The following is a 15,000-nucleotide window of genomic DNA, read 5'->3' as shown; positions in this document are numbered from 1 at the left end:
ACTTCCCCCTCTCCCTTTGTCACTTTCCTCAGTATCAATTTGTCTTTCTCTCTGTCTATCAATACAGAAGCTACGAGTGAATACAGGTTCTTCAAAGGAACTTTGACTTCAGATATGTAGGGAAATTGCTTGCTCCTCTCTCTCTATCTATCTATCTATCTATCTATCTATCTCTCTCTCTTTCTCTCTCTCTCTCTGTCTCTCTGTCTCTTGCTCTCTTTCTCTCTCGCTCTCTCTCTCTCTCTCTCTCTCTCTCTCTCTCTCTCTCTCTCTCTCTCTCTCTCTCTCCCCTTTGATCCCCTTCTCTTCCTTTCCCTTCCCTTTCCTTCCCTATTCTTTCCTCCCCTTTCCTTCCCTTTCCTTTCTTTCCCTCTCCTCCACTTCCCTTTCTCTTTCCTTTCTTTTCCTTCCCCTTCCTTTCCCTTCTCTTCCCTTCCCTTCCCTTTCCTTGTCCTCCCATCCCTTTTCTTCCTTTCCTTTCTCTTACCTTCCCTTCTCTTACCTTCCCTTCCCACCCCTTTACCCTAACCCTAAACACAATATGTCCCTTCATACAGGGTGCTTGAAGGTCGTTTTTCACGTGAAGGGTCTGGGATTGGGGTTAGTATGGATAACACCCACGGATTCCCTGCATGTTGCAGGAAGTCCCCTCATAGAGACAGAGGATTACAAAGGATTACAAAGGCGGAGCATGCCGACAGGAGACCTTTTGGTCCATATCTAGGTCGGATGCGAAATATATATATATATATATATATATATATATATATATATATATATATATGTATATATACTTGTCCAGAAGCTATCGATGTTTAGTCAGGAATAACCAGCTCTACTATCCAACAAGGCGATGCCACATCAAAGAGGTGGTTAAGGAAAGGAAAGATAACAGAACGGAAGGATTGTGGAATCGAAATGTGATCAACGTTTTTTGAGTGCAGGTTAGTCTCCAATCATAAAAGAATACTGCGTGACTCTGGTCCGTAGGGATGTCACAAAACTCCTCAACATATGGACTGCATAAAACTAAGGCGCTGTTCACACTAGTGGTTTCAACCGCCGCGGTTCGAACCTCGGTGGTTCAGTCACAGTGTAAGTCAATGGAGGCGTTCACACACAACCGCACAGTTTTTTCATGACTATACGGTACCGCCACGGTTTACGCACGGTTCAGACCGCTAATGTGAACAGGGTCTAACAGCCAGTATCCCGTACCTAGCCACGAAAAGGATAATAACAGCAAGAAAATATTGATAAAGGGTTACATGGGTAATACTTTGGTATCCTTGCCGGATACCGGAGGGTAATCGGTCGAACCTGGGAATTGGTCGTATGGATGCACGTAGATGTGCTAATGGTATGCAAGAAAAAAGAGTTAGGGTGAAAGATATAAAAAGAGTAAAAAGAACAAAAAGAGCAAGTCGGGTGTCCTGGTTATGAATGTCTGTTTATTATTTAACTATACCTATGCATTTATTTATTTTATTATTATTTATTTATTTATTTATTTATTTATATTATTTATTTATATTATTATAATTTTTATTTACTTAGTTATTTATCATTATTCTAATTTTTTCGCATCCGACCTAGTTATGGACCAAAAGGTCTCCTGTCGTCATGCTCCTTCTTTGTAATCCTTTGTAATGAAACGAAACCTAAGTGTGAGTTAGATATAGATGTGTTGAGAGAGTATGGACGTGATAAAGACAAAAAATAATGTCTGTATCGTTTGGTACAGACATGTGAGCGTGAGTGGTCACGTGATGCACTTAAAGATGAGAATGGTGATGGGTTTATCGTCAAGGACTTCCTACTTCAAAGGTACCAAGGAAGGTGCCTTGAACTTTGCTTTTGGTAGCTGGGAACAGTTGCTCGGACGAAATGTCTTTCCTGACCTCTGCACCGTGACTAGAGTTCGAACACACTCGTTTGACCTCCCTCGGTGGGTGACGAATACACGTGCTACCACTGAGCAATGGTAGTGATGAGGAGCCTGCGCCAGGAGGCGCGTAACTGCGGCCGAAGCCGTCACCTTTCCCCGCTGCTCTCGTAACAGTCACTTCTGGGAATCGGAGAGGAGTGCGGGATTCGAACCCAGGAGTAAGCTAATGTGAGATCAGGACGCTTCCGGTTCCTCCACCTGGGCAATGGCGGACCCCAGAAGGGGTACATAGTTGATATGAAATTAGTTATTTTGAGTGTATATCCTCCTCAGGCCCAGGAGAAGGGAGCAAGGGCTTTTGTTCGGAAATTAATAAATGCAATGAATATTCTAAAACGGAGGGAGGACCCATGGCGTCAGGAGATATGAATGCTAAATCAGGAACTGAATGCATTGAGGGAACGACAGGGACGTTCAGGTGCACATGGGGTGATGGTAACAGAAAGTCTGTGGTGTTTGTTTGCATATCAATCAAATCAGCCATCCTGAGTCCACTGCTGAACAAAGGCCTCCTTCATAGCATTCCATGATTCACACGACCGCGCCATCCTCTGCCACGTCACTCCTGCAAACTTCTCAATCTCGTCTCTCCACCTTCTGTCTGGTCTCCCTCTTCCACGCTTCCCATCTCGCGGCGTCCACTCAGTAACACACTTGCTCCATCGCTCATCAGTCGTCCGCACTAACTTACCTGCCCAATTCCACTTCCTCTCTTTTACTGCCTCCACAATATCTTCCACTCTAGTCTGCTCTCTCACCCAACTTGCTCTCTTTCGGTCTCTCAGCGTTATTCCCATCATTGATCTCTCCATTCTCCTCTGTGCTGTCCTTAGTTTTGTTTCCATTGCCTTCGTTAGTTTCCAAGTCTCACACCCGTAGATTATTGCTGGTAGAATGCATTGATTGTAAATTTTACGTTTCAGACATAAAGGTAGAGAGCCTCTCAGGATCTTATCATACCAAACGCTTTCCAACCAATTGTAATGAGTCTTTTTATTGTTTACATATAGTACAACGGTTACCAGCCTGGGTTGCTAGAACTCCCTGGGGGTGCTGAAATCAATTATAGGGGATGGTGGGAAATGATGCACACAAAAATCACATTGATATATGTATCATTGATTACCCAGTTGTGCATATTTGACTTTTTTCATGCTATTTTATTTTTCTAAGGTGTTCTTATTTCTTCTACAAACAATATTGTCAATTTGTTTCACTTCTAAGGAATCAAGAAAATAAATCATCAAGCAGTACACTTCACTTTCTTTTATCCATCTAATAACAAGATAGAGGTGCTGGCCTGCTTAGACATGACAACAGGGGGTACTATTGTCGGAAAAGGTTGGGAGACGTTGATATAGTGTATCAGAGGCATGTGGATTAAGGAGAAATTGGTACACAAGTATACGTGTACGTGTACGATTATGCGTGTTGTCGTGAATAGAAAGCTGATGACACAATGGATGTATCAGTGCTGAGCGGGACAGGAAGAGGATGTTATATTGGGCCATTATCTTCTATTTGCTAAATTAACAGTGACAAAAAGAAGTAGGTTCATCCGTGAACGTAGTGATGGATAGCAAGCAATAAATTGCGAGAAACCGAGGGAAAATGAGGCAGATAAAGGATACGAAAGGAAAGTGATGAAGAAATGAAACGAATAACACAAGAATAAGTGACATTAAAAGTGACACTGTAAGTGGTTTCATATATGTATATATATATATATATATACAGTATATGTATATATATAATATATATATATATATATATATCAAACCACTCACACTGTCACTTATATATATGCGAGTATGTAACCCAGCGCACACTGTCTCTTATATATATTATCCAGCGCTTCTATCCTTCGGGAACAACATCACAGCAAAGAGGAGGTGAAGGAGAGATGTAAAAAGAGCATCAGAAAAGAGGAAGAGGAAAAAGTGAACGTGACCAGATTTTTTTTTTTTTTTTTTTTTGTGTGTTTTTTGTGTGTGTGTGTGTGTGTGTGTGTGTGTGTGTGTGTGTGAAGACTAAATTCGAGTCACAAAGAAATGTTTAGTGATTTTGGGATATCATACAGTCCTTGATCTATTAACTGAATAAAACAGTCATCCGGTCGCGAGATTTATATGGCATAAGGAGAGATATGGAAGATGACCAATGGGTGGAGACCGAGACAGAAGAGATTGTGAAGAAATATAATAGTAGAAGGACGGAAACGGGGCAGAATGTGTCACAATGCAAACGCGAAAGACCTGTTAGTTGGGGAACAGAGGATGTCTGAGAATTTTCACGCGAATGAAAAGCCACTTCTGGATTCAGGTGAGAAAGACAGAGGAGAAGATGGAAGGTAGGATGAATGAGAGGAGGGGGAGAAGTCTTCATGCAGGATGAAAATTTTTCGGATAGGCTATAACAAGGGTGAGCAAACAAGGTCATCATAATAAAACAACAGGGCAGGACTCGCAGTAATGGGTATAAACTGGACAAATTTAGATTCAAGAAGGAAATAGGCAAGAATTGGTTTACTAATAGGGTGGTCGATGAATGGAATAAACTTAGTAACCATGTAGTAAGCGCTGAAACTATCAGTTATTTTAAAAAACGATTAGACAACTTTATGGATGGGGATGACAGGTGGTGATGGATACGGAGCTGCCTAGTGTAGGCCTTATGGTCTCTTGCAGTCTCCTTTATTCTTATGTTCTTATGTATAGGTATAATAACGACATCTGAGGAACTCTTTAAGTGTGAGTGAGGGAAAGAAGTCTTAAATGTCGACACTGGGGGGAGATGGAATGAGAAGAAGAAATGGGCGAACACAAATTAGCCACAAATGAACATGAACGGGGGTAGGTTAAAATGAATACAATAAATGGAAAGGGGAGGAAATTCGGAGAGAAATGAGCAAGGATGGATGTTAAATAGCCTTGTATATGCAGATGATGCTGTCCTGCTGCTTGCAGAGTCTGAGGAGTACTTGTAGATGATGACTTTGGTATGGCATGTTTGGGGAGAAAACTGAAGGTTCGTGTATACGAGAGTAAGGCTCTAGCAATATCCGGGAGGCGGAAGACTCTTCTTCAGATGACTTTAAATGGTCAGAGTAGTCAGAGTAGACACTATGTGAGGAAGGGACCTTGATCAAATGTACAACGCCTCACTTGATGAAACTTTATCAACTACACGGGCACAAAATACAATCTCTAATGTATTTATACATCTCGAAATGGACGAGGGAGGGCACCCCACGGGGTGCCACCAAAAATGCAGGAGCCAAGCGAATTAAAGGAGGAGCGATGTTATATTTTCATAAGGAAAATATTTAGAAGCAGCCATTATTCAGAGTTCAAACACTATAGAACAAAGCAAGGGGGCATGTTTAATATTGCATCCCCTTTAATTCATTTAAGTCCTGCAGTTAGAAAGGCTTTAAGTGGCACCCCTTGTCTTAGAGATGTATAAATAGATAGTTTAAATGTTGTATTCTGCCTCTATGTACTTGAAAAAAGTTACAGTAAATAAAACGTTTTATATTTGATAAGAGTTCCATCCCTATCTGGTGTCTTTTCTGACCATTTTGTACAGATGAATGGGGGGAGCGACTCGAGCAAGTAGAGAGTTATAGATATGTGTGAAGAATGAAAGAAAGGATTGGCCATTGGGTGAGGGAGAGGGGAAAGGTAGAAAGCGACTCGGAAGCTGCACAGAGAAGAAGAAGAAGATAAAAAAAGGGTCTCAATGGAAATAGTGAAGGGAATGGGTGAGGCGAAAGCTGTTAGGTATGGGTGTGAGTCCTGGAGTATGAATGCAAGGGAAAAAAGTCATGTGCAACTGAGGTCCCTGAAGGATGTGTATGGAGATGAAATATGACAGACTAGGGAGTAATAGAATTCGTGGAAAGATAGGTCACCACACGGGACTTCGAGAATGAATAGACCAGGTCATCGGGAAGTGGTTTGGTCATGTCATGAGAATTGATGAGAATAGATATTTTCGTACGATTTATGAATCGGTGGTGTCTTGATTGAAATCAATGGGTTGACCAAGGGAAAGGTGAATGGGTAGGAAGGAGGAATCTATCAAAAGAAAAAATACAAGCGAGGTCAGAGCCTTTATTAGTACCACGTTTCGCTTGTTATATAGCTTTATCAGGTACATTGTCGAGGGACACATTTTTGAGAATAATAATAAAAAAGGAAGATCTAGGGGAACGTGGGGGGTGGTTGAGGTCAGTGCAATCCTAGAGAAGGCTAAGGAGGAGAGGTAGCAACGAAACTATGAGGGCTTATGCACGGGATGTCGAACAAGTGTTAATGTGCGTAATGAGCATAGACAAACTGGCGGTATTGCCGGCTAAGAAATATGGCGTTTTTTATTGATCTGTTAATTTCTGTTCAGAGCAGAAAGGAGTGAAAAGGATGAAGGAAGAGGAGGAGGAGGTGAAAAAAAGAGGAGGGAATAAAGGTGGAGGAAGAGGAGGAAGCAAAGTAAGAGGAAAAGGAGGTACAGGAGGAGGAGGAGGAAGATATTACTGCTACAACTGGTGACGATACTAATTGATAATGATCATGATAACGATAATGATAAAAGTTGAAAAGGTTATAATGATATTACTTCTACAACTGCTGACGATACTAATAATGATCATGATAAGGATGATAATAAAGGTTGAAGAAGTTATGATATTACTACTACAACTGGTGACGGTACTAATTGATAATGATGATGATAAAGGTTGAAGAAGTTATGATATTACTGCTACACCTGGTAACGATACTAATTGATCATGATCATGATAATGATGATAATAAAGGTTGAAAAAGTTATAATTATATTACTGCTACAACTGGTAACGATACTAATTGATAATGATCATGATGATAATGATCATGACAATGATGATAAGGTTGAAAAAGTCATAATGATATTACTGCTACAACTGGTAACGATACTAATTGATAATGATCATGATGATAATGATCATGACAATGATGATAAGGTTGAAAAAGTCATAATGATATTACTGCTACAACTGCTGACGATACTAATAATGATCATGACGATACTAATAATTTTCATGATGATAATGATAATGATGATAATAGTAATTAATAGCAATCTAATGTTTACATAGGTCATCCATAGACATATACAACAGAAGAAGAGACACTGAGAGAGACAAGGGCAGCAATACCCGGAAATCCCAGAGATGGGAGGAGGAAGAAAATTTGGGAGGAGGAGGAGGAGGAAGAAGAGGAGGAGGTAAAAGAGGAGATAAAGGAGGAGAGGTAGGAGATGTAGGAGGAGGAGGAGATATAGAAGGAGAGGTAGGAGAAGGAGGAAAAAGAGGAGGAGATAAAGGAAGAGAGGTAGAAGATGAAGAAGAGGAGGTAAAGGAGGAAAGGTAGGAGATAAAGGAGAAGAGGTAAAAAAAGAAGGAAATAAAGGCGGAGGGAGAGGAGGAAGAGGAAGAGGAGGTACAGAAGGAGGAGGAGGGAAAGGTGGAGGAAGAGGTAAGTGGGGGACAGGAGAAGGAGGGAGAAAGAAGAGGCTAAGGAAGAGGAAAAGGAGGTACCGAAGGAGAAGCGAAGAGGAGGAGGAGGTAGAGGAAGAGATAACAAAGAACAAGCAGGATGATTAAGGATAAATACCAACATTGGAACGGTGGACAAGGAATGTGGGTGTATATGTAAGTAGGAAATTGTACAGGTATGAATTTTTCCGAGAAGAGCGAGGATAATGAGGAGGAGGAGGAGGAGGTAAGGGGAAGAGGAAGAAGAGGAGGGGAGGGGAAGGTGGCGGACGAAGACAGGGAACAGGAAAGCGAGAAGGAAAGGAGGGAGGGATGGGGGAGAGGGAGGTGAGGAGGAGGAGAGGAGGGGAGAGGGAGAGAAGGAGGAGGAGGAGGTAGAGAGGGAGTTGGTGGTGAAGTGAGGTACGGTGGGGAGTGAGAGTTGGTGTTCCGTTCGGTAGGCAGGCTGCCGAATCAACTCGGCTCGTCAGTACGCGACGAGCAACAGTGGAGAGTGCACGTCGGCTGTTCTCTTGTTTGACTTGTCGGCTCGCTCTCTCTAGGAGGCCCGAAGCCCTCTATCTCGTCAATTCCTCTAGTGTTTGTGTTCGTGGACGTGGGAGCTACGATAAGTATACGCAGTGGCAGTGGAATAAGTCTGGACCGTGTATGGAATAACAGGCTTTTGGAAAAAACGACGCACAGGTGAATTCCGTGTGTGTATGAGAGAGAGGTCGGCTGGACTTGGGTGAGCCTGTTTTGTTCGGTTGCCGGCTCGGCTCTACACACACACACTCTCACAGGATGTTCTTCTCATTCCTTCAAGGTCACCGAAACAACGCTTGAGAGTAAAAGCCCTCTGCGACGGCGGCGGTGGTGGCGGCGTTGTTAAGTTCGACTTCTGTGGAAGCGACGTGAAGCGTGTAAGCCTCCCAGTACGTACCATACCTCCCCCTTCTCTCACTCTCCCTCCCCATCCGCCTCCTTCATCCCAAACACGTTGGATATCCTCGCCTAGCTCTTCCTTTTCCCTCCTCCTTCCTCTTCCTCCCTCGTGTATGTTTAGCGGCAGCTGTGACAGGTCTCCCGGATTTGTTTTCGCGAAAGTGTTATACGAGAGTGAGGTGTTCCCCATGGTAGATCTGGCCGGGTACCCGAGGACTGGACGAGCTGACTGAAAACATACATCCACAAGTCCTACCCCCGGCCTTCCATTCTTCTCTCCTCTCCTCTACACGTGTGACGTCAGTGAAGATAACGATTTATTATCGGACTTGGTGACGTCATCGTTACGTCATAGAGGAATAACAGGTGAGTTACACGTCAATTTGTGATAGCCACGTGTTGCTGAAGCGGGCCACCCGCTGTGTAGTCACACGTGTACAAAGTGGGCGTCAAGTGTCCTGGCCAATCCAGGCGTGTGATGGGGCGGTCCCGGTCTACGCTGTGGCTGTCCCGGTCTACGCTGGGGCGGTCCCGGTCTACGCTGTGGCTGTCCCGGTCTACGCTGGGGCGGCCTCGGTCTACGCTGGGGCGGCCTCGGTCTACGCTGTGGCTGTCCCGGTCTACGCCGGGGCTGTCCCGGTCTACGCCGGGGCTGCCCCGGTCTACGCTGGGGCTGTCCCGGTCTATGGCTGCCCCGGTCTACGCTGGGACGGTCCCGGTCTAAGCTGGGGCTGTCCCGGTCTACGCTGGGACGGTCCCGGTCTAAGCTGGGGCTGTCCCGGTCTACGATGGGGCTGCCCCGGTCTACGCCGGGGCTGTCCCGATCTACGCTGGGGCTCCTGACCATTGGAGCTGGGTAATTTATGCGTAGAAAGGCAATTAGTGTGTATGCAGTTACATTTTTTTTTTTTTTTTATACATAAATTGAAATGGTTATGGTAATGGGAGTGTAAATTTCAGTGGTATGGTCCACAAGCACTCTGTGTACACACACACACGTATGTGTACACATGTGCACAGGCTTGCACACACATACACCCACACGTACATACGCGCTCGCGAGCGCACGCGGAAACACGTGCGCGTCCACACACACACACATATGCAAACACACACACACACACACACATGCACAGCGCAGTTGGTAGAGCGCTGGCTTGGGAAGTACGATAGTGCTCGCAGTACCCAGTTCGAATCCTGCCAAGGCCCGAAATTATTTCGGTATCGCTGTGCTTCGGGTCGTTACTCTGACTCTCGTGGGCGGGGAGTTGGGGGTGTGTGAAAGGTCATAGCATTACCCATAGATCGGTCATACGAGCTCTGAGCTCTCTTACGGGAGGGAAATAGCTGTCGATCACGAGTCCAACACGTGATCCAAAGACCAAGGTGAATACACACACACACACACAATGCACATACACATACGAAACAATAGTGTGTACAAAAACTATACACGTATACTATACACTATACTATACTATATACGTATACTATACTATACACGCAAACTATACACTGCGAGATACAAACACGGGACACAACGAGCGTGGCTCCCCTTCCCGTAAGATACAAGTAAATACACACACGCGCGCGCACACACACGCACACACACACACGCACACACGTGAAGGTTGAGAATTCCAGCGTTCTGTCTTTTGAAGTGAATCTACCGTTACATTGAATATACTGTATATACATAGTTTCCGGTGAATGGCCAGGGCGACTTATCGCAGGTAGAAACCCTGAATTGCGATGTACACCCAAAGCACTTGAGAGTTCAGACAAGCTTCTTTTCAGTCATGTAGCACTTCACAGGAGTGAATGAACGGGTACACACGCACACACACACACACACATGCACATAGTTGGTAGAGCGCTGAACTGGGAAGCAGAAGTGCTCCCAGCACCCAGTTCGAATCCTGCCCAGGGCCGAAATTATTTCGGTATCGCTGTGCCTCGGGTCGTTACTCTGACTCTCGTGGGCGGGGAGTTGTGTGTGTGTGTGTGTGTGTGTGTGCAAGGTCATAGCATTACCCATAGATCGGACCTACGAGCTCTGAGCTCTCTTCCAGGAGGGAAATAGCTGTCGATCACGAGTCCAACACGTGATCCACAGACCAAGTGAATACACACACAAAACTCGTGGCGCAGTTGGCAGAGTTCCCGCCTGCCCACTACGAAGGTCCGGGTTCGGATCCCGCCCAGGGCTGAAACAATTTCAGTATCGCTGTGCTGCGGGTTGTTACTCCAACTCGTGGGCGGGGAGTTGGGTGTATGTGTGTGTGTTAGGTCACAGTATTACCCATAGATCGGTCATACGAGCTCTGAGCTCTCATGTGGGAGGTTAATAACTGTCAATCACGAGTCCAACACGTAATCCAAGACCATGGTGAAACACACACACACACACACACACACACGCACGCACGCATGTATTTTTCTTAACAAATTACACGTCAAATGTTATCGTGTGGCCTTAACCTACTCACTGTCAAAGGTTTCCCCCTTGAGTGAATCAAGTCAGGTAGTCAGAATAAAGCCTTTAAAGTCGCTTTCGACAGTGAGAAAATTCTCCACGTTGTTTACGTGGCGCATGTGAATCGTTTTCTTTTGGTGAAAGTCAGGCGAAGTTAGTATTCGGTTCGAGCTCGGGTGTGGGGGGGGGAGACCTCTAAACCAGCGCTTCTATCCTTGGAAAGCCGCGCCATGGTAGAGGTTGAGTCATAGAACTTGATCTGATTTATTTTGAGAAGGTTGCAGAGTGGAAGAAGAGTACAATTCAATTTTTTTTTTTTTTTTTTTTTTTTTTTTTTGACTAGTCAGCAGTCTTGTAAGACAGCTGCGTGACTCTGGTCCGTGGAAATGTTACTTAAGTCGCTAAAAAAAAAAAAGCACCATTGCTAAATAAGATCTGATGTTAAAGTTTGTAAAACGCGTCAAGGTAGGGGGAACGGGTCAAGATATTTTTTAGCTCATTTCAATCCAGACAAGAGTTTCTTGCTGAATGACATAAGAACATAAGAATGAAGGAGACTTTGAGACCATAAGGCCTACACTAGGCAGTTCGTGACCACATGTCATCCCCATCCATAAAGTTGTCTAACCGTTTCTTAAAGCAACCGATATTTTCAGCGCTCACTACGTGGTTACCGAGTCTATTCCAGTCGTTGGCTAATCTATTGATAAACCAATTCTTGCCTATTCCCTTCTTAAATCTAAATTTGTCCTATTTAAATCCATTACTGCGAGTCCTGTCCTGTTGTTTTAATATGACGACCTTGTTTGCGTCATCCTTGTTAAAACCTTTGATCCACTTGCACACCTCTATTAGATCACCCCGCACTCTGCGTCTTTCCAGAGAGTAAGTTAAGGTGCCGAAGCCTTCCGAGGACCTTGACCATGTAGAGAGGGAAGACCTTAAAGTAGGGAAAGGTCAGGGTTAGGAAGTAGGGACCCCTAGTGTGAAGATGATTAAGTCGACCGAGACCCTGTTTATTCGACAGCTGGAAAGTCTGGTCCCTTTTCAATGTTCAGGTGGTTCTCTCTCTGTTGGAAATCTAAAAAAAATTCGGAAGTCTCCAAAATTTTGGAAATCTTCAAAATTTTGGATGTCCCCAAAATTGCGGAGGTCTCCCAAGATTCTGAGCGATTTTTTTTTTTTTTTTTTTAAGTAAAAATTAATTCAACAAAATAAAATACAATTTATACATACATATATACAATTTTTTTTTTTTACAAAAGGGAGAAGATTATCTGGCAATGTTTCTGGGATCTGGGTTTTCTTTATTTCGGAAATTCTTGTTTCCAGTATTGGAAAGTTTCGAATTTCGGAAGTTTTCAGTCGAGGGAATTGTCTGTTGACGTGACGTTTAGAGTTGATGACGTGGTGCAGTTGAACAATTTGAACAGTAACAACTGAACGTTTGAAAATAATTACGAAAATTGAACGGGATCACCACCACCACCACCACCACCATCATCACCACCACCACCACCACCATCATCACCACCATCATCATCATCATCAATCATCAATCATCAATCATCAATCATCATCAATCATCAATCATCATCATCTTTTCTTCTTTTTTCTTTTCTTCTTCCCGTTACTTGCAGATTTCTGCATCTGGGGGCGGGAGACTTCTGACTTTTAAAGGTTAAAAGTCACCTCGACGACCGGCCTGTAGACAACAACGAATGGACTCTTTATGTGTTTATTGTCAGGCGATATTATTAGACTCCGGAGCGCCCCTCCTCCCCCCCCCCCCTACCCGGTCGCTTACGAGTTAAAGTGGGAATGTACGATTACGCTATATCGCTTCCAAGGGCCGACTTGGCATAAAGCGAATAAGAATTTGAAATCTCAGGTGGGGAATCGAGTTCTTTGATGTTTTGCCAGCATGTATTGGTATTAAAAAAAAGATGTTTGTACTAGTTCTTGTCTTCGTTACTGCGAATGCAAGATACTAAAAAAAAAGTTGGAGGTACAAAGTATAGCAATTGTATTGTTCGAAAAAAAAATTCTCGCTTTTTTATGTGATTTCTTGAGATTGCCCGCGGACAAAGAACGATGTTTTTTTTCCAATCTTGGTAGCGTAAAGTTCCCCTTCACTCGATGGAAATTCCTCTTCTCAGATGAATAAAATCACCTGGCGTAAACAAAAACAAATGAAAATAGGTATAAAGCTGCTGGGATAAATGAAAATAAGTTTTGCATTATTTATTTTTTTAAGTTCCCTCCTTCTCAAGTTTAACAAGAATTACATTGACGAAAAGTAATGGTGTAGTTCGTTATTCACGGTGTCAGTGGGTTATACTGTAGTTATGAAGGGAACCGACAGTCATCCTGTTGGGGACCGTCCCAAATATCCTCCACCCCATATATGTCGTGATTAGTCACAGGTTAAAGGGTTTTGTGTTCACCTGATGGAAGGAATACTTTGTGTGAATACGAACTGTTAAACAAGGTCGTGATTTGCTTCAAGATATCAAGGTCGAGCTAAAGAGGCCCTTCTGGGAGAGGATACATGAAAGAGGGCGAAAACAAAAACCCGTTAAACCCGTTAAAACCGTTGAAATTGTGTCTGGTAGCTTTAAACAAGGTATAGCGTGGTCGTTCCGGGGAACAAGTTTTCGCTCTTTCTTCAAGTGGGTCTGGGAACGTCCCTAGTGCTTAGTATCAAAGAACAACTGGTATATTGAACATAATCAATAGAGTGTTTGTGTCTGTGTGTATGTCTGTGCAGAGCTTGAACATCACCGTGAAAAAGTATTGCTCTAGGAGATCAAACTTGAAGACAATAAGGACTTCTGTGTATTATATCCTGTACCCTGAGGATGTCTGAATAGACGAAAGCGCTTGGTCATCAGTTTATCTTTTTCCTTGGTGGTTTTTCCGCATATTTAGAATCACGAGTTTGTGATTTCTCATGCATTATATCCTTAAAGTAAAGGGATGCAGAGAGGTACATTGATCTCGTTAACCCAAACCCTCATTTTTACCAGAACTCCATCTGGGTTAATCTAGCGAATATTCATTGATCATTAATTCGGTCAGCAGTTTTGTCGAATGTAAAATCCTCATAACTTTGCTCACATGTGTATGTGCCTGCGATCAATCATTATTCAGTCACACATCTTTCACGCAAAATTTTTGAGCTAGAAATTGAACTTGTTCATTTAGTATGGTGCTGTTTTGTTTTATGATAGAATAATGTAGGATTCTCCATGGCCGTTCTTGCACCATATTCGTATTGAGAAATCCTAGTCTCTGTCTTAAGCAGATTGTCTTGTGCAACATCACAGTACCTGCAAGGAATTTGATATACAACACCTTTCTTGCTTGGTGGGCAGTTTTGGATAAAGGTCTTATATTATTACAGTATTTAAACGCGACCTTTAAGTTAAATATCTTCTTGACCTTTGAACCACAAGAAAGTTTTCATGAAAGGGGAAGGACAAGCACGCTTTGTCCATTTTGACATTTGGGTTCCACAGTGTAGTAGTGTTCTTTGGCAATATTATGACACTGAATTAAAATATACAAGGAATATTTAAACAATTTCTCCAGTACTTATTCTAAATTCTTTTTAAAAAATACAGATCTGAAATTGTGTAAGGTTCCTATAACGGATAGCAGAAAGATCTTTTAACTTTAATGTGATGGTTATGATAATAGTAAACCTAAATTATGCTGGTAGATCTTCAATAAACGTAATTCTCTAAACTTACTGTATCCCTGATTACTATTACATCCAAAAAGGGCAGCGTGTTTTCATTTTCCACCTCATGGAAGGAACTACTGAATTTACCAGAAATTAATCGGTAGACATACTATTAGCTCAGTAACACAGAACATGTGTATATATATCGGAGCCAGAACACATAACTCGTTTGTAGCTTTTAGCATATGTTCCTCAAAATATTCAATGTAAATGTTTGCAAGCACAGGAGTGTGTAATTTTTTACCTTCAATGTTTGATCTGTGGCACATGAACAAGTGACACAAATACGAGCTAAGGTCATTTTAATCGTGACAACCTGTTGGCCTAATTAATTACCAAGATATTTCCCCAACGATGACCTAGTTTAG

At 43.0% G+C, this 15,000-nt stretch overlaps 1 protein-coding gene across 6 annotated transcripts in view; it reads left to right on the top strand.

Moving 5' to 3' along the window:
* The first annotated feature begins 7,928 nt into the window (after window positions 1-7,928).
* The window catches only part of Pgant5 (polypeptide N-acetylgalactosaminyltransferase 5), a 606,191-nt gene continuing 599,119 nt past the window's right edge, over window positions 7,929-15,000 (top strand). For 3 of the 6 annotated variants that reach the window (XM_076211672.1, XM_076211671.1, XM_076211673.1), the window contains exon 1: window positions 7,929-8,774. The gene's annotated coding sequence lies outside the window, so the exon portion shown is untranslated. The remainder of the gene's footprint in view (window positions 8,775-15,000) is intronic. The other 3 variants (XM_076211674.1, XM_076211675.1, XM_076211676.1) reach the window with 2 other exon arrangements.

The sequence above is a fragment of the Oratosquilla oratoria genome, chromosome 29, assembly GCF_046742065.1.
Source record: "Oratosquilla oratoria isolate Oo_2021 chromosome 29, ASM4674206v1, whole genome shotgun sequence".
Lineage (NCBI taxonomy): Eukaryota > Metazoa > Arthropoda > Malacostraca > Stomatopoda > Squillidae > Oratosquilla > Oratosquilla oratoria.
The sequence above is the reverse complement of the archived record's forward strand: the minus strand, read 5'-3'. Positions and strand labels throughout refer to the sequence as shown.